This window comes from Herpailurus yagouaroundi, unplaced genomic scaffold (assembly GCF_014898765.1).
Source record: "Herpailurus yagouaroundi ecotype Mexico unplaced genomic scaffold, PumYag 198, whole genome shotgun sequence".
In the NCBI taxonomy this organism is placed as follows: domain Eukaryota; kingdom Metazoa; phylum Chordata; class Mammalia; order Carnivora; family Felidae; genus Herpailurus; species Herpailurus yagouaroundi.
In genome coordinates this window covers 34,896,843-34,923,634 of record NW_024412429.1, presented here as the reverse complement: position 1 = coordinate 34,923,634, position 26,792 = coordinate 34,896,843, and the positions used below count along the sequence as shown (strand labels likewise).

At 40.0% G+C, this 26,792-nt stretch overlaps 1 long non-coding RNA gene across 1 annotated transcript; it reads right to left on the bottom strand.

Moving 5' to 3' along the window:
• Positions 1-1,383: 1,383 nt before the first annotated feature.
• Positions 1,384-26,625, bottom strand: LOC121013473 (uncharacterized). Its single transcript, XR_005782731.1, has 6 exons — positions 26,533-26,625; positions 23,683-23,735; positions 18,506-18,636; positions 9,005-9,203; positions 6,812-7,051; positions 1,384-2,548 (listed from the first exon to the last, which is right to left on the bottom strand). It is a non-coding gene; the product is annotated as an uncharacterized LOC121013473 (long non-coding RNA).
• Between the last annotated feature and the right edge of the window lie 167 nt (positions 26,626-26,792).

Below are 26,792 nucleotides of genomic sequence, written 5' to 3'. Positions count from 1 at the left end.
TGGGAAGAATATACATTGCTGGGAAGAGAGTGCATTAGTTGCTTGTGTCCATCCAGAAAGACTTTTCCTGGGAGGAGGGAAGAAGTTAAAATTTAGAAGTAATAGCTTACCTTCACTGAGCGCTTAATACATCCAGGCACTATGAGAACATTCATTAACTACACCTACCAACTACAATGACCTCATGAGAGAGGAAAAGATCCATAGCACCTTTTAGGAAATGCTTGAGTCCAAGTATAGGTCCTATTAAAGTGTGTAAACTGGGGCCAGATTTTGGAATTCAGAATTTTTAAGTTTTTAGAAAGATAAGTTGATGCCTTTACCATACATTAAACAATATATCCAAGTGGTTCTTGGAGATGGCCTCATAATCCTAGAGGCATAAATAAAAGTTTTAAAAAGATTCATATTAGTTCATTCCATACAGATCACATTCTGATGCAAAAAAAAAAAAACCAGCTAGGAAAAAGCATTTTATTTTCATAGTTTTTAGGGTTTTGGAATTGCAGTTTCCAATACAGGTTATAAACCTGTATTATTATCATCCTCAGTTAATAAATAAGAAAATGGCTTCAGGAAGTTAGTAGTAGCCCTGGTTTGCACAGCCAGCAGATGACCAAGCAGCCTACACGTTCGAGTCTTCTGAGTCCTGGTCTGTGATATTTTAAGAATTCAATGCATATGGACTAATGAAAAATCCTAAGAGACACTATTTGGTTTCAGTTCACAGCTACCACCAGCCATCCACCTTGGGAAAGTGGGAGAAGGGAGACAGTGGCAGAGTCCAACCCTTTCCTAGAATCCTGAAATGCTGATGGGAAAGTTGACTGTCCAGAGTTAGATGCGTTGGTGGCCAGTCCATGAGATCTCCCCAAGAAGAATTAGAAGGAGTCTACGGAACATTCTTAAAAGTATTTCTTGAAGACCTACTGTGTTTTAGGTACTATTCCAGGCACTGGCAATGCAATGAAGTATATGAAAGTTTCTACTGTGGTAATATACAAGTATATACTTAGAATACACGTGACACCTTCATATAGAATTTGGAAAAAAGTTCCGACTGTAACATGGGTTCTCCTTAGCTTATAATAGTCTCATAGACATATATAAATCTCAATTCAAGGAGAGACGCTTTCACAGGAAACCAGAAGAATGAGAAATTCGTTAAGCTGCTGTGTTCCATTCTTCCTATGATCAGGCAACCAAGGTGTTAATTCCTCATGCCCTTAAAATATTTGGAAAAGATAAATAAGTAGGGAAGAACACTTCTTCGGTCAAGAGGCACCACAAGAGCAGGATAAGGATCACCGACAGGAACCCATCAACAAGGATTCAACTGAGTCATCAGCAAGGCAAAGCCAGAGAAGGGATCCAAGTGGGTGAGCAAGGGCAGAGGTGGTGGAGATACACAGAGGGCCACCCCAAGCTGGGGGCAGGGGACAGAGGCTGGGCCCTTCTGAAGGTTGAGTCACAGCTTCAGGAATCAGCAGCAGGCTAAGAAAAAGAGAATGACCTCCCATGAGGTTCCTTTTCCGCCTAAGGCCAGACTATACGTTGAGACAGCATGGCTGGAGTGGAGGACTGGGCGCCAGGCATCTCTTCATGGATTTATCAGAACAGTAAAAGCAGAAAGAAGATGTAACATGATACAAGAAGATTCCATGAAACTGTGACTACAGATGGATCAACTCAACTGGAAAGTATTCAAAGTACATTATGGGATGACGGTTTTGTGAACAAGCTGGAAGCCTAACACCTACTCGTAATATCATTTATATATTAAAATGAGTTGTGTATTCCAAGCAACCAATGTAAAAACAGAAATTTTAAAGAATTCTGGCCTGGAGATAGATACTTAAATTACAAGTTCTGTCAATCGCAGAGGCTGCTGCTAAGAGCCACTAGGTGGCAGTGTGGTAGTGATTTGCTGATAAACAAAAACCGGAATAGAGTTGAATCTCAAAGCTATTACTTTTTTCTGACATTTAAAAGTTCACAGTAGAAAATGTTCATGGAATAATGGATGGAAAGTCAAACAATGACTACCATGTGAACAGCCATTGTCATATAAAATAAAACTGTTTTACAAGTAGTTAACAGTGGAGCATTTTATAAAAAGTCAAAATAGAGTGTCGTCGGCTATGTTCTTAAATGATTCTTCTGATAGGTGGATGTTAGAGGTATCTAAAACATAGAAAGGTGTTGGAGTAGGACAATGGATACTTCTCTCCCAGCCCTTCCAAAAGCGAGACTCCCTAGCTGTACCTCGCAAGCTTCAAGGGCTTTTTGTCCCCAGGCCTCACTTCTCACCAATCCTCAGTCCCTGTTTCCTTTTGAGATGCTATTGGGGGGAGACCAATCCCTGACAAGACACTTCACATGACTATCTTCTGCCATTCTTTTCATTTGTATTTGCCCCAATAGTGTACAAAGACACACTAACATTTTGCGTTGTAAAATTTCCATGTTCTTCTTTCTTGGACCATCACTTACTTGCTGTGTGATGTAGGACAAATTACTTAATCTCTCTGTGTTTCATCTTCTTTATCTGTAACATGGAATGACAATAGTATTAACCTCTTAGGGTTACTGCAGTACTTAACATGAGTCCACTTAAGAAGTGCTCAGACTGATAGGTCACGTGGTAAACACCATGTCATAGTTTGCTCCCAACCGGAGTATAAGGCAAAAAGAAAGAAACTGCATTCTGTTTCCCTTTTATTAGTGTCTTTTAAGTGCTGGATATATAACATATATGCTCAATAGATATTTAAATGAATGAATGAATGAATGAATGAGTGAATGGCTAAAATATTATGGTACACACGAGATGTGGGATGACTTAATAAATACAATGTGACTCAACATTTGGAACATTTTTTTTCTTAAAGGTTTTATTTTTAACTAATCTCTACACCCAATGTGGGGCTTGAACTCATAACCCTGAGATCAGGAGTCACATGCGTCACTGACTGAGCCAACCAGGCACCCCTGGGACATTTTTTTTATGAACATAGTCTTGCATGATTAAAGACAGAACACTTTAACTATAAATGGATCTTTAAAATATTTCTTTATCCTTTAGATTGACCAAGCATTATTAAATACCAGAATAATAGTTAAGAAAGATTAGTTGAATTCCAAAATATTGACTTAGAATAGTAGACAGCTTCAGTTAGAAGTTACCTTTGAGATAAATAGGTTGACCCTCTTATTTTTAGATTAGAAACCAGGCCTTTATATTTAGTGTTTTGTTTTTAGTATTTTGCTTCCCCAATTTGGCAAAAGCCATTAGTATGAGTATGTTAAGTGTGGCTAATTTTGCTGTTAAAAATGTATGTGAGGAATACTCTTGACATTCTATATTTTTGTATGGTTGTATCCATTTATATAATATTTAAGCATAATTTTTGGAACTGGCTTCTTTACCATCAAAATATAAACATTTATTCTTAGATCTGTTCTTAGCCTTTTTCAAATTATGAAGCACTTACTTAACTGCACCAATTTATTGTGTGCTTTCTTCCCCTTTGATACCATCCCTCGTTCCTTGAAGAAAGTAAGTTAAAACTCAACTAATCAGAAACATTTTAAACTCAAAAGATCTGAGCATTATTCTTGAAAATAGCTGGAACTAAAATGACATATATTACATTTTGGAGCAAATTTTTTGGAACAGGAAGATGTTAATTCATGCACAAAACGTGCCCAGATGCAAACTCACCTAGTGTTTCTGGGTGCAGCCTGCACACAAAAAACAAATTCTCTCCTCTTGGTGAGTTTGCCAAGGAGTCAGGGGGTCCTGTTTGTTTGTTATTGTTTTAAATGATGATCTTGCCATTTTTTTTATTTAAAAAAACCCATTTTTAATGTTTAATGTTTATTTATTTTTGAGAGAGAAAGAGAGAGAGCGCGTGAGTGGGAGAGGGGCAGAGTGAGAGGTAGACACAGAATCTGAAGCAGGCTCCAGGCTCCGAGCTGTCAGCACAGAGCTTGATGTGGGGCTTGAACCCACGCACTGAGAGATTATGACATGAGCCGAAGTCGGACGTTTAACCTACGGAGCTGCCAGCCAGCCAATGATCTTGCCATTTTTAAGTTCAATATTAATTTTTTTATCGCCATAAATATCAGCGTCACCTTAAATGAAATCACAGGTACCGTTCAGACACGAAAACTTGTATGCATTCACGAGCAAGAGCGGTGCAAGGCTTTTAGTTTAGCAGAAATCTCATTGCTGTTCAATTTAGGATCTATGTATTTCTTTGCACTTTTGGCACAGTCCAGGACTGAGATTATGCTTTAAATATCATGGCGTGAGTGGGTTTGACAGCATGAGAACATGTCTGATCTTGGCATGAGTAGATTGAGTGGAGATTTGGAGCCAAGTATGCTGACAAGGAACTGGAGGATAAGAAAATGTAGGCTGTGAGGATGGACAGGTTTTTAGAAAGAAGTTTTGCGGGGGAGGGGAGGGAGAAATAGCTGAGGGGGACCTGAGGTCACAGGAGGCTGTTAGTGGTTGATTTAGGTGGGGAGAGGTGCTACAGCATGGTTGCAAACTGAGACAGGGGAGACACCTTGGTGTGCTGGAGGGGAAAGGCTTCAGATACAGAGGGACGCTACAATTTTCCCACTGAGGCAAAAGAGAGGGAAGGAAGTGAAGGTCAGACACAAGCAGCTGGTAGATTTAGTGAACTGGAATATAATCACTGTGTTTATTTTCTCAGTAAAGTCCAAGACAGCCACAGGTGATGTGTTAGGTTTATAACCTGGATCCTGCTAGAGGTTTTCAGCTTTTAAAAATATTTTAATGTATATTTGATACATTCCAAAGAGTGTTTGTCATGCATGTGTAAGTTATGAAGTTTGTATAGTAAAGGAAAGGCCTGTGCTCCTACCTCCCGCCCGAGAGCTACACATTGGAACTTGACCACAACGGGGGTGCCTGGGTGGCTCATTCAGTTAAGCCTCCGACTCTTGACTTCAGCTCAGGTCGTGATCTCATGGTTCATGGGTTTGAGCCCTGCGTCCGGCTCTGCGCTGACAGTGTGGAGCCTGCTTGGGATTCTCTCTCTCTCTCTATCCCTCTCTCTCTGCTCCTCCCCTGCTCTCTCTCTCTCTCTCAACATAAATAAACTTTAAAAACAACAACAACAACAACAACAACAACAACAACAACAACAACAACTTGACCACAACCATCCACATGCCTGTGATATGTTCCTTCCCGATCTGGTTGATCTGTCTCTTCCTCAGAAGCATCCAAGATGTTGAAATGTGCATAGAAAGACATAAGCATAAACTAACGATCTAGTGCATCCTAAAGCCTTCCTGCATGATTGTTTCATGAGTGACTACTAGCAGTTATATTGTTAAATAGACTTGGATCAGTTAGCAACTCTGGTGGATGCTGAGTATAATCTAATACAGAATTTTGAGTAGCTCAAATTTAATTCCTTTAAAATTACACCATGAAAAAGAGGCCTTCTGAGGGATTAGAAACAAAAGGAAGATGGGTTTGAATAAAGTTTGCATGCGCACTTGACTCATGTCTGAGTCACAACCAATGCTGTAGAGCAGGTGTGATTCAGTCTATAAACTCTGCTGGCAGGAAATATCCCATTTGTTTATTATTTTAAATCCACAGAAAATCTGCTTTCAGCTCCTATACTGTCAGACAGGTGAGAAGCTCAGCCTTAGTCATTAAGGCTGCAGAAGAATCCAGGAAGTGTATGTGGTGCCGACAAAGTGGAGGAAGGCTTCATCTCTAGTTCATCGTGGTCAGCTCATCCTCAAGCTTGAAGCCCATGTACCCTGTGCTTTAAGCCCTCGGTACATGTGTACCGAGCCACATGGAGGCTCGGAAGCCTGTGCTTGAGACCCAGCCTCAGTGGAGCCAGGAAACAACCAGACCCCTGTACAGAACTACCATTTCTTTGGGGCCCTGCCCTGGCACCGTGCTCAGAATCCTGCACAGAGAACTCCATTCTTTTCCTTCTCTGTTGAAATCTTTCCACCTCCCTCTGTTGACTTCACAGGCTCTACTTCCTCTTTCCTCTACCCCTGCTGCGCTTATCCTAATGACATCAAGGAGGTGAGGCTTTCACAAAAACGAGGAAAATTCTGTTATTTCAAGTGGCTTCTTCTTTTCATTTGGCCACAATTATCCTGTGAGTCGAAGGAGCACAGCCCTGAGCTCTGCTTAAAATTGGCAGTGGGAAGAGAGGGGAGGAGGGAGACACATTTAAACTCATTGCTATCTCAGTGAATAATCCTGCAACCTTTCTATATAGTACATGGACTTTTTATTAAAGAAAATGTTTCTTAAAAAAAAAAAGAAAGAAAGAGAAAAGGAAAGGCTGTGATCTCTGTGGCATTGGATTTTTCTTAGGTTTATTTATTTTTGAGAGATAGAGAGAGTGTGTGAGCAAGTGGGGAAGGGGGGGAGAGAGGTAGAGAGAGAATACCAAACAGTCTCTGCCCTGTCAACGCAGAGCCCGATGCAGGGCTCCAACCCATGAGTCATGAGATCCTGACCTGAGCCCAAGTCAAGAGATGTTTGAGCCATCCAGGTGCCCTTATGTGTCATTGGATCTTGATCTTGTGTGACTTTCTGTTGGGAAAATGTGGATGCCTACCACCTAATTCATGTCCTTTTTGGTGGATAAGATGACTGAGTTCCAGAGACAACACAGTAAAGTAGGCTTTGCAATTAGCAGCATTAAGAACCAAATCTGTTCCTACTCAGCTATATAGTCTCTCTGAGATTCAATTTCTTCATCTGTAAAAGGAAGGTCATTACACCTACCTTACAGGGTTGTCAGGAGGTTTAAAGAGTTTACTTGCATGCATGGCATCTTACACAACGACTGGTAGCTGGAAGGCGTTCAACAATGCTAGTCTCTTCCTCCTTGCTCAAAGCCACCTGGGCAGTATGTGCAGATCCAGAATGAAATCCCAGGTTCCCCTCCTTCCCGTGCAGTTCCTCTCAGATTGCACCATTAGTGTGGTCCTCTGAGAAAGGCAGTGGAAGATGGACAACCAAGCCCTATTAACAGTAGGCAAATGTGTTACCAGCAGACAGGTGGTCTGCATGCTCAGTGTGAAGAGGACATGGCATTTATCAATCAATCCTTTTCGTTTAAAAGATTCATAATATTTGCAAAAACACTTGGTAGCACCAATCGCCTTTGTCTCTGAGCTGCAGAGGATGGGCTAAGGCCTGACAGTAACAAAGGGTCGGGCTCCCAGCTGCCATTTTTCTCAAGCTGGCTTTCTGTTCCCAAAGATAAGCCAAGTGGTCAGCAGGCAGTTGACGAGCGGCATTTGTCATGCTCCAGGGTGAATGGAAATGAGGCCAAGGTTGTGAGTTCTCTCCCCTTATGGGTAGGTACGTTCCAGAGAGGGACAACAATGTGCCAAGACTGATGAGTCCAGCCCGGACCCTGACCAAGCAACTCTCTGATATGTATGACCTGTCACCAGGACAAACACATCAGGGAATGTGACGGCTCAGCTCAAGCCAATCACCACCAAGGAGACAATTCCATTAGTGAATCTTCCTGACAGAGCACTGCTTGTATCCTGCTAAATGAAGAACAATGTACTCATTCTTACTACATGTCATAGACTTAAGCAAATCGGATATGTAATTATTAATTCATTTATTCATTTAACCAACATTATTAAATCTGGGGTTGTCTAAACTAACATAAACACATTCTCTGTCAGTAGATTTCTTTGCATTAGCTATTAAAATGAAAGTGAACATTTATTAATACAATGCATCAAGCACTTTATATGAGTTATCTCTTTAATTATCAAGAAAATACTTGTGAGAGATTTTCTAGTATCCTGCTTTACAGGTGAAGTTCAGATTGCTAGGGTCACACACAGTGGTAGAGCTGGGATTTGAATCCTGATTTGCCCGTATTTAATCACTTTATAATACCACATTCTAGGGTCCAACTTAGTGCATGCCAGTATGTCTAAAAGAGGAAGAAGGAATACTAATAACAGTTAGTAGAGGAAATACCAGGGAAGTGGAAGTAAAATTTTTGATAACTGATTCTGTTTGAGTATTTGCCATAGGTAAAATGGGCATCTCATAGTGATTTCTATTCAGAAACATTCAGAGGAGAAATTCACCGTATTTTCACATGCTATGGGTAGTAGTCCTAAGCAAGTACTTATGATAATGTAGTCATTTCCTACCTGAAAATGTGGTAATCAATCTTGCTACAGTAGGTAGTGTTCTATAAATGCTTTAAAATGCACATATATTGACTCTTAAGCTGGAAAACTCATGTTCTAAAATGCTGGTCATAGCACATAAAAACTCAGCTACCCACACTAATATTGGGAGAGCACCTGCCATCACTTTTCCTCACATCTGTATATTGTGCCCAGACACCTGACAAATTCTTTGATGATTCTTTGGTTCTGTGTGCCAGAAGGGAAAGATAATTGCTATAAAACTGTGACCCTTTGAGAGGGAGAAGCACATCCTTGTACTTATGTCAGAATCTGGATATGTAATACACTCTTCTTTCAAATCTCCACCCCTCCATGCAAGATGGGGAATTTTCACCTTGCTACACAATCCTGTGATGGACTTTGTACAGGACCGGTTTCCAGCCACTTCATAAGTGCACCTCGGGCAGTGTTTGTACTTACATGTGCTTGTGTAAAGTGTTGTTACTCAACTATACAGTCTTTTTTTTTTTTTTTTAATTTTTTTTTCCAACGTTTATTTATTTTTGGGACAGAGAGAGACAGAGCATGAACGGGCGAGGGGCAGAGAGAGAGGGAGACACAGAATCGGAAACAGGCTCCAGGCTCTGAGCCATCAGCCCAGAGCCCGACGCGGGGCTCGAACTCACGGACCGCGAGATCGTGACCTGGCTGAAGTCGGACGCCTAACCGACTGCGCCACCCAGGCGCCCCATACAGTCTTGAATGTAAGTTATAATCAGACATTTACTAGCCATTAGATGCTTACCAGCACCAGCCAAGAGTGGAAGACCAGCCTGAAGAAAACCAGGAGTTGGGGAGTGGTGACTGTCAGTGCCACCACCATTCACCATCTGCCGCTTGCATTGAGTCCTTGTGGACTTATAAATCCACAATCACACTTCCTCCTTTCCAAACTCCTCTTTGAGAAAATAGGACTTCTAAGAATTATTTCTCATTGTTAGCTTCTGAAACAGGTGGTTGGGTATAGAAGAAGGAACGTCAGTAGTCCAGACATTAGTTCTGATTCAACATAAGGTATTGGTCTTTCCAATTCAAATATTCTCTATAAATTTCTAACTCTATTTCTCTCAGTTTATATGATGAAGTTTATCCTCCTCAGGTAGCCCCTTAAAAGTCAGAGGATTCTTGGGGCGCCTGGGTGGCGCAGTCGGTTAAGCATCCGACTTCAGCCAGGTCACGATCTTGCGGTCTGTGAGTTCGAGCCCCACGTCGGGCTCTGGGCTGATGGCTCAGAGCCTGGAGCCTGTTTCCGATTCTGTGTCTCCCTCTCTCTCTGCCCCTCCCCTGTTCATGCTCTGTCTCTCTTTGTCCCAAAAATAAATTAAAAAAAAAAACAAAAAAACGTTGAGAAAAAAAGTCAGAGGATTCTTAATATTGTAAAAGTTTTCCCATGGAACTCACCCCATGATATGCAGAGGAGACATTTTGTATGTGTAATCTTACCTCCACAAAACTTATTGACAGACCATGACTTATGCCTCAATATGTACCCCATCTATAATGCAGAGGTGGTTACATACTATGCGTTCAGTAACACTATGTTTGTTTTCTATTACTGCTCTATTAGTGGTTTAAACAATATAAATTTATTATCTTCGAATTCTGGAGGTCAGAAGTCCAAAGTGAATCTCCCTGGGATGACATCAAGATGTCGTCAGGGCAGTTCCTTCTGGATACTCTGGAGGAAATTCAGTTTCCTTGCCTTTTCCAACATGTCTTGACTTTGGAGCCCCTTTCCTCCATTTTAAAGCCAGTAACATAGCATCCTCAAATTTCTCCCTGACTCAGAGTCTCTTGCCTTTCTCTTTCACTTAAAAGAACTCTGGTGATCATATTAAGCCCACCTGGATAATCCAGGATAATCTCCCCATGTCAAGGTCAGCTGATTAGCAACCTTAATTCCATCTACAATTTAATTCCTCATTGCTATGTAACACAATATATTCACCATTTCTGGGGTTTGGGGCATGGACATCTTTGAGGAGACATTATTCTGCCTACCACAAATGCTAATCAATTAAGTAAACACAAAAAGGATTGAAGTAAAATCAGGATGGATTCTCAAAATCTCATCTTTTAATTCCCTAAAAGTTTTTTGGAAACTCTTAAGGAAGAAATTATTACATCTGATTCAATTTGATATTCTGATCATATTTATATTTATATCATTTTGAGACTTTATTTTTTTTTTGTTTTTTATTTTTGTGTTTGTTTTGTTCGTTTTTGTTTGTTTGTTTTATTTGTTTTTAGCAAATACCTTTGTGTAAGGTTTTCTGCTATTGAATTCAGCTGTCTGGCATCCTTTATGATAAAGTTCAAGGTTATACTGCTTCAAGTTGTGTGTCTTGTTGAACCCTTTTTTTTTTTTTTCTCTTGATGTTTAATTTCCCTGATGGAGTCAGACCGCCAGACAAGGTGTGTCATCTTTGAGTGACATCTGTCTGGAAGCAAAATATGATGTCGGAAGCTTTAAAATGTTTCCAATACACTTGGGCCATATAAGATTTTAAGTGCCTCTAATGATTGAGCCTTATTGACATTAGGGTCCATAAACTCTCAGCATTAATGTTTATTATTTGACAAATGATATCACTTGACATTTTCTGGAAAGAAAGAAAGAAAGAAAGAAAGAAAGGAGGGAAGGAAGGAAGGAAGGAAGATGCATGATAATAACCAATATGGTCTATTACTTTATCTTGCTTTTAACACAACACATGACATCAGAATTCTTTAGCTAATTGACAACTGAGACTATTCTATGGACAATGCAAAATGGTCAAACATGAATGACTTTTAAATAAAGACACAGTAGGAAGGCCCAGTTTTACTTATTGTTTTCAGTTCAGGTTTTAGTGGTTGGTTGCTTTGTTGTTTTCTCTCATTTAAGAACCTACAGAGATTTGTTGAATGAGAAATGGAGCATAATCAGGCTTAACTTGCCTCAAAATTAAATGAAGCCCACTCCAACTTAAACATCCCAATAACATTTAAATTATATACAAGTGAATGAGGATATTCCAGTGCAGTACGTTCCATTGCATAGGCGATAGAGTGATATTTGTAGTGAATATACACTCTGTGCATATTTGTGACATTTGTCCACGAGCAAAGACCTGGAGGATGTCTTGGAATTGATGCAGGATGACATCAGTGCATCATGGCAGCCCTTGTGAGTGGGAAGTTTGTTGTTAAGGTAACAGGCTGTTAGGCACATTGAAACATGCTCTTTGAAAGCTTTCCAGAAAATAAATGGCCACAGGATGACATTTCACTATGTCTTCTCTACTTTCTCTAACCCTGCTAACTGGATGAAATAAATACTAAAAGGTGTAATTACGTGCTTCCTACACCCTGACACATTTGTAAATTCAGTTCAATAAGTTTCAGATATTCATAAACTGTTCCTGTTATTCTATCAGTAGACTAAACTTGGCAGGGAAATAGAGTTCCCACAAAGCAAAAGCACAGACATGTCTCTTGACCTTAACATGAACATTGACCTCGTCTTTGGACAGGGATGCTTAACCTCAGGCTTATGAATAATTGGGTAGTCTGAAAGGATGCCAGGCCAATACTGAATTCTCTACAAGCACAGGAAAAAATTGTAGATGTGATGGCATTAGTATTTTTCTATAATTTTTTAATGTTTATTTTTGAGAGAGAGAGAGAAAGAGCACAAGCAGGGGAGGAGCAGAGAGAGAGGGTGACCCAGAATCTGAAGCAGATTCCAGGCTCTCAGTTGTCAGCCCAGGACCCGATTCGGGGCTCAAACTCACAAGCTGTGAGGTCTTGACCTGAGCCAAAGTTGGAAGCTTAACCAACTGAGCCACCCAGGCACCCTGGTGTTAGTCTTTTTTTTGGGATGAGGAGCTATAGTTTTTTTGTTTTGTTTTGTTTTTTACCAGATTCTCAAATGACCTGTGTCTAGTAAATAACAACAAAGAAAATAAAATGGCTATGGACCAGAGATTTAGAGTCTTATTTTTCCCCACCAAGATGTTGCTTACAAACCGCAGAAAAAATGTTTTGGGTTCATAATGAGCTGTTTTTTGGCTACCATGAATAAGCTGAGCAGTAGCTTTGGAAAATTAATGTGAAAACATAAAAATGTAATTGCTAAACAACCTGTGCATTAAGCATCAGTTTCAATTAATTTTAGCTAAGAATTGGGCTATTTTAATTGTAATATCTTACAATCACATTTATAATTAAAGTTAATAGCTTTAAAACTCATTTCAGAGGCTCTGCAAACCATAGTGTGTTCTTGTTTATTCAAGGATTTCTCTTTTTTTTTTTTTTTAAATATGAAACACCATATTGTCTTGATGGACTTCCAGAATATTGGAAATGTACACATTTTTTTGTCTTTAATGATAGCATAAAAAGTGAGATTCTATTGTTAAAAGAAACAAAGGAAAATTATTTAACCCAATATTCCATTGTATTGTAAGTTTCATATAGAACTCAATATTCTAATCGGTTTTTGACTGCTTTGGACCTACAGTAAGAAGCTAAATAGCTTTCTTGAAAAGTAGCAGTAACAAATATCATTAAAATTTTATAAAATTATCAGAGGCTTTATCTATAATGTATAAAAGAAAATGTTGACTGTGTTTTGGTAAGCACATAGCTGGTGAACCTAGAAAATCCAGACCATATTGGGTGGCCTTGATTCAAAATTACTAGGAACAAAACATGACTCTTCTAGAATGGAGTCAAATCAGTAATTTTAAGAAACTTCTAGAAAACGACTTAACTTTGTGGAGATGATGATAGAATTTAATTACTTCTGTGATTATTTTCATTGATTTTTTAATGTACTTTTGGGTTTTTGGCATAATTTTATATTGGATCTGGTATAGAATGCAATTTCAGGGATGCATTATCTTAGAATCGTTTTCAAATAGCCTTTTAACTTACAAAAGATTTCATTTCACTGAAAGCTCAGACCTTCTCCCTGAGGTCCCTCAGGTCAGCCCCAAATCTCCACAACTCAGGATCTTAAGTGAACTACCCATATTGTAAGTCATCGCCAAGAGAATGGAGAGGATGTTTTCCAGTCACACGGGACTTTTGTCTGAAACAGCATAAAAATAACACACAGATGTATGGGTGAAGAAATCATTAAATAATAAAAGGCATGTCTGTAATTCTGTAGCAAAGCTAAATGTATCGTACAGCCCCAGTTCTCCAGGATTGTCCAGATTCTTACACTGCTCCCATCTTCTCTCCTTGGGGTTAGACTATGAGTGCTTAGTCCCAAGGGCAAAGGATAAGGTGCACGGTGTGAGCTGGGTGGGCTAGAGGCTACAAATATTGACAAGTGGCTGTGAACAAGAAATAACAGAACAGAGGTGCCACTGGAGGAGAAATCACTGACACAGAGACAAGGGCACCTTTTTTACCCCAATAAGTCCCCTGAAAGAGGTTCCTGCTAGACCCCCCCCCCCCCCAAGGCAGCAGGAAACCCTCAGCATGGAAAATATTTCTGGGTTTTGTTTCTTACTAACAATTTATTTTTCTCATTACAGAGTAACAAATGTTCACTGTACAAAACTTGGTAATACACAGGAAACAAGATTCCCCCCCTAACCACTCCAACCAGTAAGGACAATGGCTAACATTTGGTTATTTTCTTCCCAGCACCTTTCCTACACATATATCTCTATCCACCCGTCTCTTTGCACACCGCCCAAACCCTGGAATCTAATTATTTTTTTGTTATTTTTTACGTTTATTTACCTATTTATTTTTGAGAGAGAAAGAGAGAGAGAGAAAAAGCAAGTGTGAGCAGGGGAGGGGCAGAGAGAAAGGGAGAGAGAGAATCCCAAGCCTCTGCTGTCAGCACAGAGCCCAATGCGGGGCTTGAACCCATGAATCATGAGATCATGCCCTGAGTCGAGATCAAGAGTCAGATGCTTAACCAGTTGAGCCACCCAGGCACCCCTGGAATCTAATTTGTAATCTAACTTTATTCTCTTAATGTTTTGTGCTTAAACATTTTTTCCAGAGACACTGGCTTCTAACTTCCCCTGGGCCTGATGGGCAATCCGTTCCTCCTGATGTCATCCCTTCCCCATTATACATATTCTTCAAAGAAGGAAGGAAGGAAGGAAGGAAGGAAGGAAGGAAGGAAGAAAGGAAGGAAGGAAAGAAGGAAAGGAAGAAAGAAAGATTTACTTTGGCCTGGGACATTTTCCTCTGCTATTTCAGGACACTGGCCCTCACTGTGCCTAACTCACCCCCTCTATCTCCCCTATCAAAATTTCAACACAACTTGTTTATACTTGAAGGACAGAATTGTATAAAAATGGAGGAAGAAAGGATGTTTCATTGATCTAAATCTGGGATGTGAATAGTTTTCCATACAATTAATCAGTCAATTTGCTCTAAACGTCTTAAGGTGGGGCAATGATCGAGTGGCCCAATAGTTATTAAGTACTTGATTAAAAAAATGCTGAATTGAATTGGATTTTGTTGTGTGTGGGGGGGGGGGGGGTGGGATTTGAAAGAAGCCTGAAGAGAACAGGGAGGCAATTAGCTGCCTGCATGGAGGTGGAGGCAGCGTGCCAGAGGGCTCCCCTCAAGGGAGAGAAGTGTTAGGAGAAGGGGCCTAGGCATGAAAAAGGAAGTATCAAAACTTGTAATCTCTTTTTGTCTTCAATCAAGCAGATGCTTCCATCCAGCGAGGCATTTCCTGTCAGAGAGCTGTGGAAACAACTCCTCAGCTTCTCCTGTCCAGGAAGGTGTTCCTTATGCTGAGCTGAATGGTTTGGATAAAACAGGAAGAGTTGGGTGAGTCCAGATAGAACTGTATTGTGTTGGCAAATAAGAATTCCTTAGGCTAGGGCAGCCTTAGGCAAAACTATGAATGAGATTGGTCTGGGGGAGGTGGGGATAGAGAGAGCATCCACATCTCCTGAAGCCCCCTCAGAGACAGGGGCATTCAGAATGCTTGCGAGTCCTTCGTGCCTGGCATGCGGCAGGCCCGTGGCACATGTTTACTGAAGGGGGAAACATAGAAACTGACCTTCGAAGCCCCTCCTCACAGTGAGGAAGTGAAAATACGTCAGCTGTCCCCAAGTGGTACAAAAGAAGTCAGACTGCCTGGTTTCATATATGAACATAGGGAGCTCAAGAAGGAAAAACAGAAAAACAGGTTCTCCTGTTTGGAACTAGAAAACTCTCAACGTCTATCAAGGGTCAAGGATTTTGTCCTACTCCCCAGTTGAATGTTAGGACATCCAGATAAAGCAGTTTCTATTCGTGCCATGAGAGGGGTTATAGATAAGTCTAGAGAGGTCAGAAACAAACCAGGCTGTTAAGACAAGCTGAATAGTTTGCATTTATCTTGTTGTGATGGGCAGCCACTGAAGTTTTTAGGCAAGAAAATTCCTTCATTAAAAATTAATATGGTGGTTTTATGAAAGAAAGAGGGGGTCAATTCAAGTCAAGGAGCTATTTTTTTTAAGGAGCTGTGTTAATGAATAAAGATATTAAGGCTTGATGAGTAAAAAGCCCATTAAAATGATTTCGGCTGACGGTTTTACTTATCATATCTTAAAACTCAAGTGTGACTCACAATTTAAGTGGTTTTGAATTGAAACCTCTTCACTTTATGACTTTTCTTACTATAAATAAAACTTCACCTCTGCCACTAGGAACCACCAGTTCTCATATTTAGGATTGCAAATTACCTCCAATCAAAAGGGCTCTCAACACCAGTGCTAATGCCAACTCAAGAAAAGGACAATCTAGCTACAGTTAGAGTGACAGTCGTTGCAGACTGAAATTTTGGGGGCACCTGGGTGGCTCCGTCAGTTAAGCACTCAACTTTGGCTCAGGTCATGATCTCGAGGTCCTTGAGTTCGGGCCCCGCAGGGGGCTCTGTGCTGACAGCTCAGAGCCTGAAGCCTGCTTCTAATTCTGTCTCCCTCTCTCTCTGCCCCTCCCTGCTCACACTCTGTCTCTCTGTCTCTCAAAAATAAATAAATGTTAAAAAAAATTTTTTTAAAGACTATGAAATTTTCTTTTTCAGAACTTATCATTCTGGTGTGTCTGAGGTCTTCATGCTTACTGAGCTAGAAATTAAACATTTTGAGGAGTTGATCTTTATTTTGAATGAAATTCACGGTTTCTGTAAGCAGTAGAGAAAGCATATGCTACTCTAGAGAGGCTCACCTGGAACAGACGTGTCTTTGTTCTGAAAGTCGTAGAGCCTTTTTTTTTTTTTTTTTTAAATTAAGGAGCCTCAGCAAAAAGGATTATTATGATAAAGCTTAACTATTTTTGGTTTATAATTGTTTAAAAACTATAATGTTAGAGGAAGTCAAAACATCTTTCATTTTTCCCGTGTTTCTTTTCTGTTTGCTTTTTTTGAGGTATAACTGAATAATATAACATTGTATTAGTTTCAGGTGGACAACATAATGATTCGAATTTGTATCTCAGAATGATCACCACCATAAATCTAAACACTCACCACCACACATAGTTACAAGCTTTTCTTCTTGTGGTGAGAATTTTTAAGTTCTACTTTTAGTAACTTTCAAATACGTGATACAGTATTAACTACAGTCCCATGACTTATTTTCTCCATAACTGGGAGTTTGCACCTTTTGACCTCCTGTACCCATTTGTCCCAAACCCCATCCCCTACTTCCACAACCACCAGTCTGTTCTCTATATCCATGAGGTTGTTTTTTTTGTTTTTCCTAGCTTCCACATGTAAGTGTGATCATGTGTGTTCCCATCTCCTAGCGTTTCTGTGGGCAAAAAGCCAAGAGGAAAGTGTTGGAGTACATACTTCTTGACTCTCTCCCGACTCCCTTTGGGATCTCTGTGTTAAAGAGATCTCTGGATCTCTGATCTACATCCCTTTATCTTTGAAATGTTTGACTCCTTCTCAGTTAAAAAGGCCAGTGCTGGCGCGCCTGGGTGGCTCAGTCGGTTAAGCAGCCGACTTTGGCTCAGGTCATGATCTCACGGTCCGTGAGTTTGAGCCCCGCGATGGGCTCTGTGCTGACAGCTCAGAGCCTGGACCATGTTTCAGATTCTGTGTCTCCCTCTCTCTGACCCTCCCCCATTCATGCTCTGTCTCTCTCTGTCTCAAAAATAATTAAACGTTGAAAAAAAAATTTAAAAAAAAAAAAAAAGGCCAGTGCTGTGCTCTAGCTCAACTGCCTGACACAGAGGGCCCAGTGACGAAGAGAGAGGGAGTAGAATGACTCAGCCTATAGCAGTGTTTCCAGTTCACCTTTCATTAGACAGCTCTTCATTTTGGAATTTGCTTAACGTATTTGCATAGCCATTGTAAAGCTGATACTGGGCTCCCTGCTTGGCTACCAGTTTTTTCTGTGTAGGTGCAATTGTTCAAACCGAGCAGAGGACAAGGACCCTCCAGAACCTAAGCACCTGCACGTATGTTTTTGTTTTATTTATTCGGGTTATTAATTTTGGCATTTTAATAGTTTGAAATGGGTGTCCAGAAATAAAATTTCAATTTCTCTTTTTAATTTTATATATATATATATATATATATATATATATATATATATATATATATTTAGTAGGCTCCACACCCAACATGGGACTTGAACTCATGACCCTGAGATCAAGAGTCACATGCTCCACTGATTGAGCCAGTCAAGAGCCCCTCAAGTCACAATTTCTATCATTGTGCTTGTTATAGGAGATAAGGGTACAACTTTAAATGGTGTGATTTGCAGCTTGAGTCCTATAGAGCCCTGGACACTCAGTCCCAGACTCCTCTCCTCTCTCATCTGTCACCATTCACCCTCTCCCTCATCTGCCTGGCCATCCTGGCCTCTGGTTGGTCCCCAAACACACCCAAAATATTCCATCTCAGAGTTTTCCTGCATTTGCTGCCCCCTCAACCTGGTCTGCCTCTGCTGCACATATTGTCAAGGCTCTGCCTTATCCCCTTTATATATTCCCCTCAAGTATCTGCTCCCAGAGAGGACCTCACTGACACCTCTACATAAAGCCACGGTCCTCCACTGGATCACTCTCAGCCTCTTCCCCTGCTTTATGTTCTTTACAGAACTTACCGTTTCCTGTTGCTATTCTTTGTCTACAATGACTTTCTGCCCCCTGTGGGATCCAAATCATTAATGGTGCAGACGGTTGGCCCAGAACAAAGCCTGGCTCCTAGTAGTAGGAACTCATGAGAAATATATTGAATAAAAGAACAAACAGTTGTTATCACAAATTTATAGTTTCTGACCTTCCCATAGATGGTATCAGAGGCCTTCTTGGTTTTCTTCTTTTTTTCCCTAAGGGTACAATTCATCAGAATGTGCTCGACTGTCAATCCTTTGCCCTTTCTGGATCTAGTAGGTTCCTTTGACTGTGAAACTGTAGGGAAGAAATAAGAGGACAACCAGATACCTACTGGTTTTCGGTAATTAATTCATATTTCATATGTTCTCAAACCTGAGTGGCTCCTCTCAATGTTGCTTAGCTTCTGAGAGAGAGAGAGAAAGAGATAGAGTGCTAGAGGAGAGGAGCAGAAAGAGAATCCTGAGCAGGCTCCACACTGACCGTGCAGAACCTGACATGGAGCCCGATCTCATGAACTGTGAGATCATGACCTGAGCTGAAATCAAAAGTCTGTGGCTTACCCACCTGAGCCACCCAGGAGCCCCTCAATGTTCTTAATTTTGCAAGGGATTCAGAAACAATTTCATCAAAATATTCCTTTTGCTGAGGAAAGTGGGTTTTTACCTTTATATCTACTGTGCCACGAACTGGGGCATGAGTCAAATCATTAGGTGGGAAGTCAGAATTTCTTTGCTATATTGTATTTTGTCTTTAAAGTCCCTGCGATTTTTCACATTTTCCTACAGGCCATCTTTACATCTCAATAAAGCATCTTTACTCAATCATCCAGTAACATTGCTGATCCAGTAGGCTGGCCTTCATTAATCTCTTGATTTGCAAAAGTCCCTGGCAAAGCACCTGTATCCTCACTGTAACCATTTACAAGAGAATATTTTTACATAGGAGGGTACTGAGCAACAAGACAGGAGACCTGTCCTTGTCCTAGGCCTAATAATATTTGTTGGGTCAGTTTCTGGGCAAGTTAAACTCTTTGAGCTCCAACATTCCAAGTGTATCTTTTCTTTCAAGGCTAAAAAAGTAATTTCAAATCTTCTATTGGGTAACTGGTCAATCTGTGAAGGAAAATCTACTAGTACACTCTACACTTTATAAAACCTTGTAAAAGAGGTTCATGGGTATATTTGGGTAAACATTGTGAAAACTTTGTTCTCAGATCTTTTGGTTGGCCCATGCCAACCTTTGTTTAAATAATTAATGAAGAAGCCCACAGGAAAACAAAAGAGCTGATTTGACATGCATTTGAGGAATGAGGATTTATTTTGTCAATAGGAAAGGAATGCTGAATTAAGCAGAAGTCCATTTAATAAGGTTAATTTCTCTAATAGCAATAATGTATCACTTTCTATTTTTTAAATCATTTAAGAGTTGCTCAGTGGGGGCCTTGCTTAAGATTCTTTCTCTCTCTCTCTTCATCTGCCCTTCTCCCCCACTAGTGCTCACGCATGCTCTCTCTCTCTCTCAAAAAATTGCACATCTCCAGTAAAGATTCGAAAAATTCTGTATTTTAGCTGACAAATTATAAGGTCAAATCTGGTATTTAAATCTAAATTTGCTGTGTGTATATGCCAAGTTTGAAGAAAAGTCTGAAAATATGAACGTGAACTTCCTAAGTCTGTAATTTATCAGTAAGATCCATCTGTTTCTAGGTCCACGGTTACAGAGAAAAGTCTTCAAGATTGTTATTGTTAGTTTTTAAATTTTACTATAAAAATTAATACAATGTCATTATTTAAAAAATAAAGGAACGAAATTGTATAAAATAAAAATGTGTATCCCTTCTTGTCTTACACACACGCGCGCACACACACACACACACACACACTTTCACAAAGATGGGATCACACTATACAAGATGGTCTACACCTTCTTTTTTCACTTAACAGTATCTCTTTGAAATCTACCCATATCACTGGATATGGATCTTTTCTGTTTAGCGCTGCATGGTATTCCGTTGCGTGAACATATCATAATTTGACTGCTCCTACTGATGAGCCCAGAGGTGCTTTCCAGTTTTTACTGAAAAGCAGCTAACAGTTCTTGAGAGCTCAGATTCGGGCATCAGCTTGCATGGCTCATAAGCCCAGTGGCTCTGCTTACTAACTTGTGTAAATCACTTCACTTCCCTCAGAATGCTTAGAATTATGCCTACTTCATAGTGAGTACTATATGAAGGTTCGCTATGGTATTGTTGCTATGGATACTAATGCAAACCATTGCTTTTATATATACCTGATTTTTTTTAATGTTTATATTTTTTGAGAGAGAGAGAGAGAGAGAGAGAGAGACAGAATGAGAGAGGGAGACACAGAATCTGAAGTAGGCTCCAGTCTCTGAACTGTCAGCATAGAGCCGACATGGGGCTTGAATTCACAAGCCGGGAGATCATGACCTGAGTTGAAGTCAGACACAACTGATGAGCCACCCAAGTGCGCCAATATATACCTGAATTTTAACTCTTTAATGGATCAGATATTTTTGAGGACACAGAATTATACCATGGTGGAAACCGCCGATGAGCCCTTAGTCTTCATTTCTTATTTAGCAGGAGAAGAATGAATAGAAAAGTATGCATTGCTCTGCTCATTGAATACCAGTGCTAGAGAGTGTAAATAAAAATATGTGTTTTCTGAATTTTTCCAATTCATCATCACTTCCAATGTCCTAAATCAGCCCATCATCTTCCCTCACCTGGGCTATTACAAAAATCTTCTAACGTTTTTGCCTGTCTGCTTCTGAGTTTCTCACCCCTTACATGTAACCTCTGACACTTCTGCCAAAGGAATATTCTAACGTTCCCTAATTTTTCCAGGATAAAATCTGAACTCCTTAACCTGGGATGCAAGGCCCTCTGTGAGGTGGTCCCTATCTCTCTCTCCAAATTCCTTTCTATAGCTCTGGCTTATTTCCACACTCCTGCCATATTGGCTTTACCTACACTCCTCTGAATGTACCATACTGTTTTCTCCTCTGGAAATTGCACACACAGAAATTCTGTTTCTTTGAATTCTGTTTCCCCTGTCCACACTTTGAAGCTTCTTCCTCTTTTAAGACCAAGATCTGGCCTCCCCATGTCTTTGAAATCTCCTTTGAGCTATAGCTCTCCAAAGGATTTCTGACAACCCTACTTTATATCATTTTGTACCCCTATTAGGGCACTTTTCATATGGCAATTGTATTCTTATGAAAGTTCAAAAACACACCAGACCACAATAAATATGAGGGAAAGGGCTCTGAATCATTCATTTTTATATGGCTTTAAATGAATATAATGTCCAATACATTATGTGAATGCTTTCTGAATTAATGAATGAACAATCTAAAACTGAATTTCTATTCACATTTCATTATAAGCCTGTTTCCTTAGGTGTGGGCATGTGGTAAAGCTGGGGAAATGCATTTACTTCCAGGGATATGCTAAAATCTTTCAAACAATCACTTTAAAGCTGACTTTAAGGCAGCCCAACATGAATCATGTTTTATGTGAGTGAATATTGAATAGACTCTGAAGTAGGAATAAAATGACCCAAGTTCTAGTCATGCCCTTACCACTCTCTAGTTATATGATCCTGAGACAGGCACTTAACTTGTGTTCATAAAGTAAAAAATGAGGGAGCCAAAAGGAATGATATGTCAAGTATTTCAAAGCCTTTTTTTCCAATAAGTTAAAGAAATGAAGATCATGCCTAAAAGAAGATTTGGCCTGCTCAAGTTCATTATAGCTCATTCCCTTATAGAAGAAACACCTTATAGGTGTTTTCAGATCAGCAGTGGCACAATGAACAGTGATTCCAAGTGTCAAAACTCATGAAATGACTATTGTAACAGAACAGACTATCAGATTTGACATTTCTTGTGAAAAATGAATGTGTCAACATTTTCTCATGTTTTAAAATAAGTGTGTGAAAGGGTATTCCCAGGGATCCTAAACAGCACAATTTAAACTGCATTCCAGGGGCGCCTGGGTGGTTCAGTCAGTTGAGCGACTGACTTTAGCTCAGGTCATGATCTCACGGTTTGTGAGTTCGAGCCCCATGTCAGACTCTGTGCTGACAGCCCAGAGTCTGGAGCCTGCTTTGGATTCTGTGCCTCCATCTCTCTCTGCCCCTCCCCCACTCATGCTCTGTCTCTCTCTCTGTCTCAGAAATAAATAAACATTTAAAAAAGATCTTAAACTGCATTCCATTTTTTTAAACCAACATTGTGGCTTAATTAGAGACTATACATAAGTGTAAATGGTTACTGTTTACAATGTCAGCCGTACACGTGTATGGATTTTTGTTGGTAGTAGAATTAAGGCATCCAGATATTTATAAACATTTTTACAATTCAAAATAACAAGTCATCTTGCTTTAATTTAATAAGAACAGTCTCACACAATTGTCAAGAAAGAACATATCCTTCTTTCCTCTAGGTCATAATCATGGGTGGAGACACAGAATACCAAAAGAAGATTTGTTAGGTATTAAAATCGTACTTTATTAACTAATTTAATGTGGTTGTACTGTGATTTTATTGAGCAGAAATTAAAGATTAAATTGTTTTACAATAAATTTTCACCATGTCCAAGAGTGTGATACTGAGAGGGCCCCCCTGTTTGGTAAAGGATGTAGCACTCACAAGGTGATTGAAAGACTTGTTGAACATTTGCTACCTGCCAGGCTAAGTGCTTTACAAATACTATTTTATTATCACTGAATTCTTAAAATGGCATTATAAGGACATACTATAATGACTGACACTTCATGAATGAGGACAATGAAGCTCAGAGTGGTCAGTACAAGTTGAGATTTTAACCTAGTTGCTTGATTCCAAAGGTATGATGTCTGTGTAATACCACACTCCCATCAACAAATAAAACATAGCTTAAAAGGCAGCATTTGGGCTGTGCCTCAGGAAGGGACTGAAATGAGGGATAATATAAGCAAAGCACCAGGATAGTTACAAGATAATGTGAACTGTGTCCTAGTGCAGCATTTCTCAAATTTTCATAAGCCGATGGATCATTTAAGGATGTCGTTAATTGCAGAGTATGGTTCAGTAGGTTTGGACTGGAGCCCAAGATCCTGCTATTCTAACAACCTCCAGTGATGCCAATGTTTCCCATCCTCAGACCACACTTTGAGTAGCCAGGCACTGAGGCCCAAATGGTTCAGTACCATGGACAGTGGAACAGGTAGGTTACCATTACCATCTTTTCCACTATTTCAGCAAAATCTACCATCTTCTGTGGGAAGATTCTTGTAACAAAACACACAGTCAGAAACTTTTTTGAGAAAGTACTTCCTGGATTGCCAGCAGTCATAAAGTGATCCTTCCCCACATTTGGTACAAATCTGTACAAAGGAAAGAATTGGGACTTTAGAAGAAAGACATTTTGAATCTATATGCTGTTAGTGTTCCTCAGGGAAAAATAATCTAATCAGATTATCATCAGATAAGGGGCTTAATACAGAATTTATAAAATATTTAAGTAATAGTATCTGCTGTAAAGTTATGAAACCTCTATTTGAGAGGAGTTAGTACTCTCACTTGCATGTTTAATGAAATTAGCAGCATCTTTCTCCTGCTAAATATGCTGAACTATCAGCCAATTGCCCATAATGAGAAAGAAAAATTAAAAAAATGTGCTAGAGTGGTATTCAAAATCATGGTGAAATAAAAATGACCTTAAAGATTTATTTGTAAATGTATTTCTGCTACCTTTTTCTTTCCCCTGTATTCCTTCTGCCTAATTCCAAATTTTAAAGATAAAATCAGATAGCTCATTTTCTTTAATTGACTTTGTCCTTTTTTTACCCCTTACTTTGAAACAGCAACTATGGCTTCCAGCAGAGATACCTTGGGGGCCTTGAGACTATCAATCTATTTCACAGCTGGAGTGAAATAATTCAGATGAGAATCTAGCAAACAATTGCATTTGTTTTCCATTGAAGATTAAAAAAAGTTATTTTTGACTGAGGACCTCTTCTCAAGTCTGGAGATGCTATGGGCTGCATTTACGGAAAAAGAAAATGGGTATATCACACAAACTTTCCAACACTCCATTTCTTAGCCTTGTTACATGATCTACTTAAAATACTTACTCTTTTTATTCCAGTGTATATTTTCAAAATGAATTTACTAAAAATTTGTTGCCATCCATTGGGCTTCCATTTATAGTATACCAGCAATGAAAATGTAGATCTTCATATTTCAAAAATTTTCTCAAGTTAATTCTTGATTCCAAAGGAAGAGTCTTCTTTTTTACTATGTTAAATAACATTAAAACAAGTTTGGTGTGTGTGTGTGTGTGTGTGTGTGTGTGTGTGTGTGTGTGTGTTTAAACATGTATTGAGAATCTATGTCACAGCTGTGAAGAGTCTTATATGTGTTGTTTCATTCAATTTGCACAAAAACTTTGTTCCTACTTAAGGAATGGGAGAAATGAGGTTCAAAGTTCCTCTGTTAGTAGTGTTTGTAGGTAGTTGAACTTGAATTACAGAGATGAGTGCTCTCTTCCCACTGTGCACTCTTTCTTATAAGATGGGCTTATTCTAGTGGAAATTTACAAATCTCATAAGGACAGTGCAAAAATATTATGTGTGAAGTGCCATGCAGCCTGATGGTGAGAAGTCCCATCCATTACTTCAAAGGCAGATATGGAGCTAAATTCAAAATCCATTATCAGCATGTTGTACTTACTGGACTTTTTTTTTTTTTCCCCAGATGGAGAGACACTGGCCATTAGCAAAGATTAAATAATTTACCTGAGCTTGCCCTGAGCACTCAATGCCAGGAAAGGATTTATAACTATTATCTTGGGAGTTGCTTAGTCTACTGAATTGTAGATAACTCTTTATAAAACATTTAATCTCAGTCTTATCTGAGACAGATAATAATTATTTTTAAAAGAAATGTAAATAATTCTTTTTTGGTGGTCTCATGTAGTCCATCTCTGCTTCTTCTTCTTTTTTGGCTGAATCACTGAAATCTGACTTCAGGAATGAAGGATCATCAATACCTGTGGCCATAAGAAAGGGATTATTTTTTCTTTCATAGCCCTTATCACTTCCTCTTTGAGGAAGGAAGGCTCAGGTACCCAATGTGTAAAATGGTTAGATGACCATTTTAAATGTTTCACCACTTGTATTACACGCAATGTCATGTTTGATGATTCTATGGACACTATGAACCTGATATTCATTCTCCAGAAAGCTAGTGAACATGACCAAGAGATGTCTACTCTCAAGAGCTCTATAGTAAAATGTGGTTTCATAAATATATAGAGACTACAACTAGAAGAAAGTCCCAGTGAAATCACACTCCTTTGGCGGGGTGCCTTGAAAAACGTGTAAGAAAACCAAGAGAATTAAGCAAGGGGCTGTGGGCTAAAGACTACTACTAGTTGCAGGTGGCGTAAAAACGAAACTACAAGTGGTTTATTGGTGTGGCTTATTTCTTCACCTCTCTGCCTACTCCTTCAGTTTTTGTTTTTGTTTTTGTTTTTTTAACATGTTGGTTGTGAATTTTTTACTAAAAGTGCCCAATCTCCAAACTCTTTAAGACGGGAAGATTGAACCACAAATCTCCAATTTCTATAGTCTCTCTCCTCATTGCTATGTCTGAATTCCGAAATGTGGAGTTGTTACATGGAATCCCTCTCCACACTCCCCCTTTCCTCCCATGTCAAATACACAAATATACTTCCTGGGAACCCCATACTTGCTTTCTAGTCCGTCCCCTAAAACATATTCAGGATGCACACAGGGCGTACCTCACTCCCAGTGCTGCAGCTGATGTGCTCAGCACATGCCAGTGTCATGGCTGGAATATCTAGTAACCCAGAGTTTTACACGAACCTTTATTTACTGAATTGACCTGCATATAATAAAATCACCACTCTGCCACTGCCAGATTGGAGGTAATTACCATATCGTTTTACTCTATGAATAGGGCAATCACTCACTGGACGTTTGGGAGCAAGGAGGAGTAACCTGTACCCCTCACTGACTTTGATGTTTGCAGTTCAACGTCAGCACCTTTCATCAAAGCTTTCAGCCATCTGGTTCGCCCTTATCAAGGCTTCCTGCCCATAACCCTCACCCCCTAGCCATCTCTCAGAGCCCCTTCGGAGGCCGACCTGCGACTGACCTGTTAGACGCCCTAGGGCGGTGTAGACAGAGGGGGCGTCCGCAGTGTCAGGTGGGAGCAGTTTGGCTCCGCTCGCGCAGCGCCCGAGCAGCCCGCCAGGGGGACCCCGACCCGCCCAGGCGGCGTCTGATAGGAAAGAGTCTGAGGGGCGTGGGGCCGTAGCGCCTGCTCCAGGAAAACCGGGAATCCGCAAGGGCTCCCCTATTGCTCCAGAGGACTGGCGGGGCGCCGACCTCGGCTCTGGGACCCGGGGCTCCACC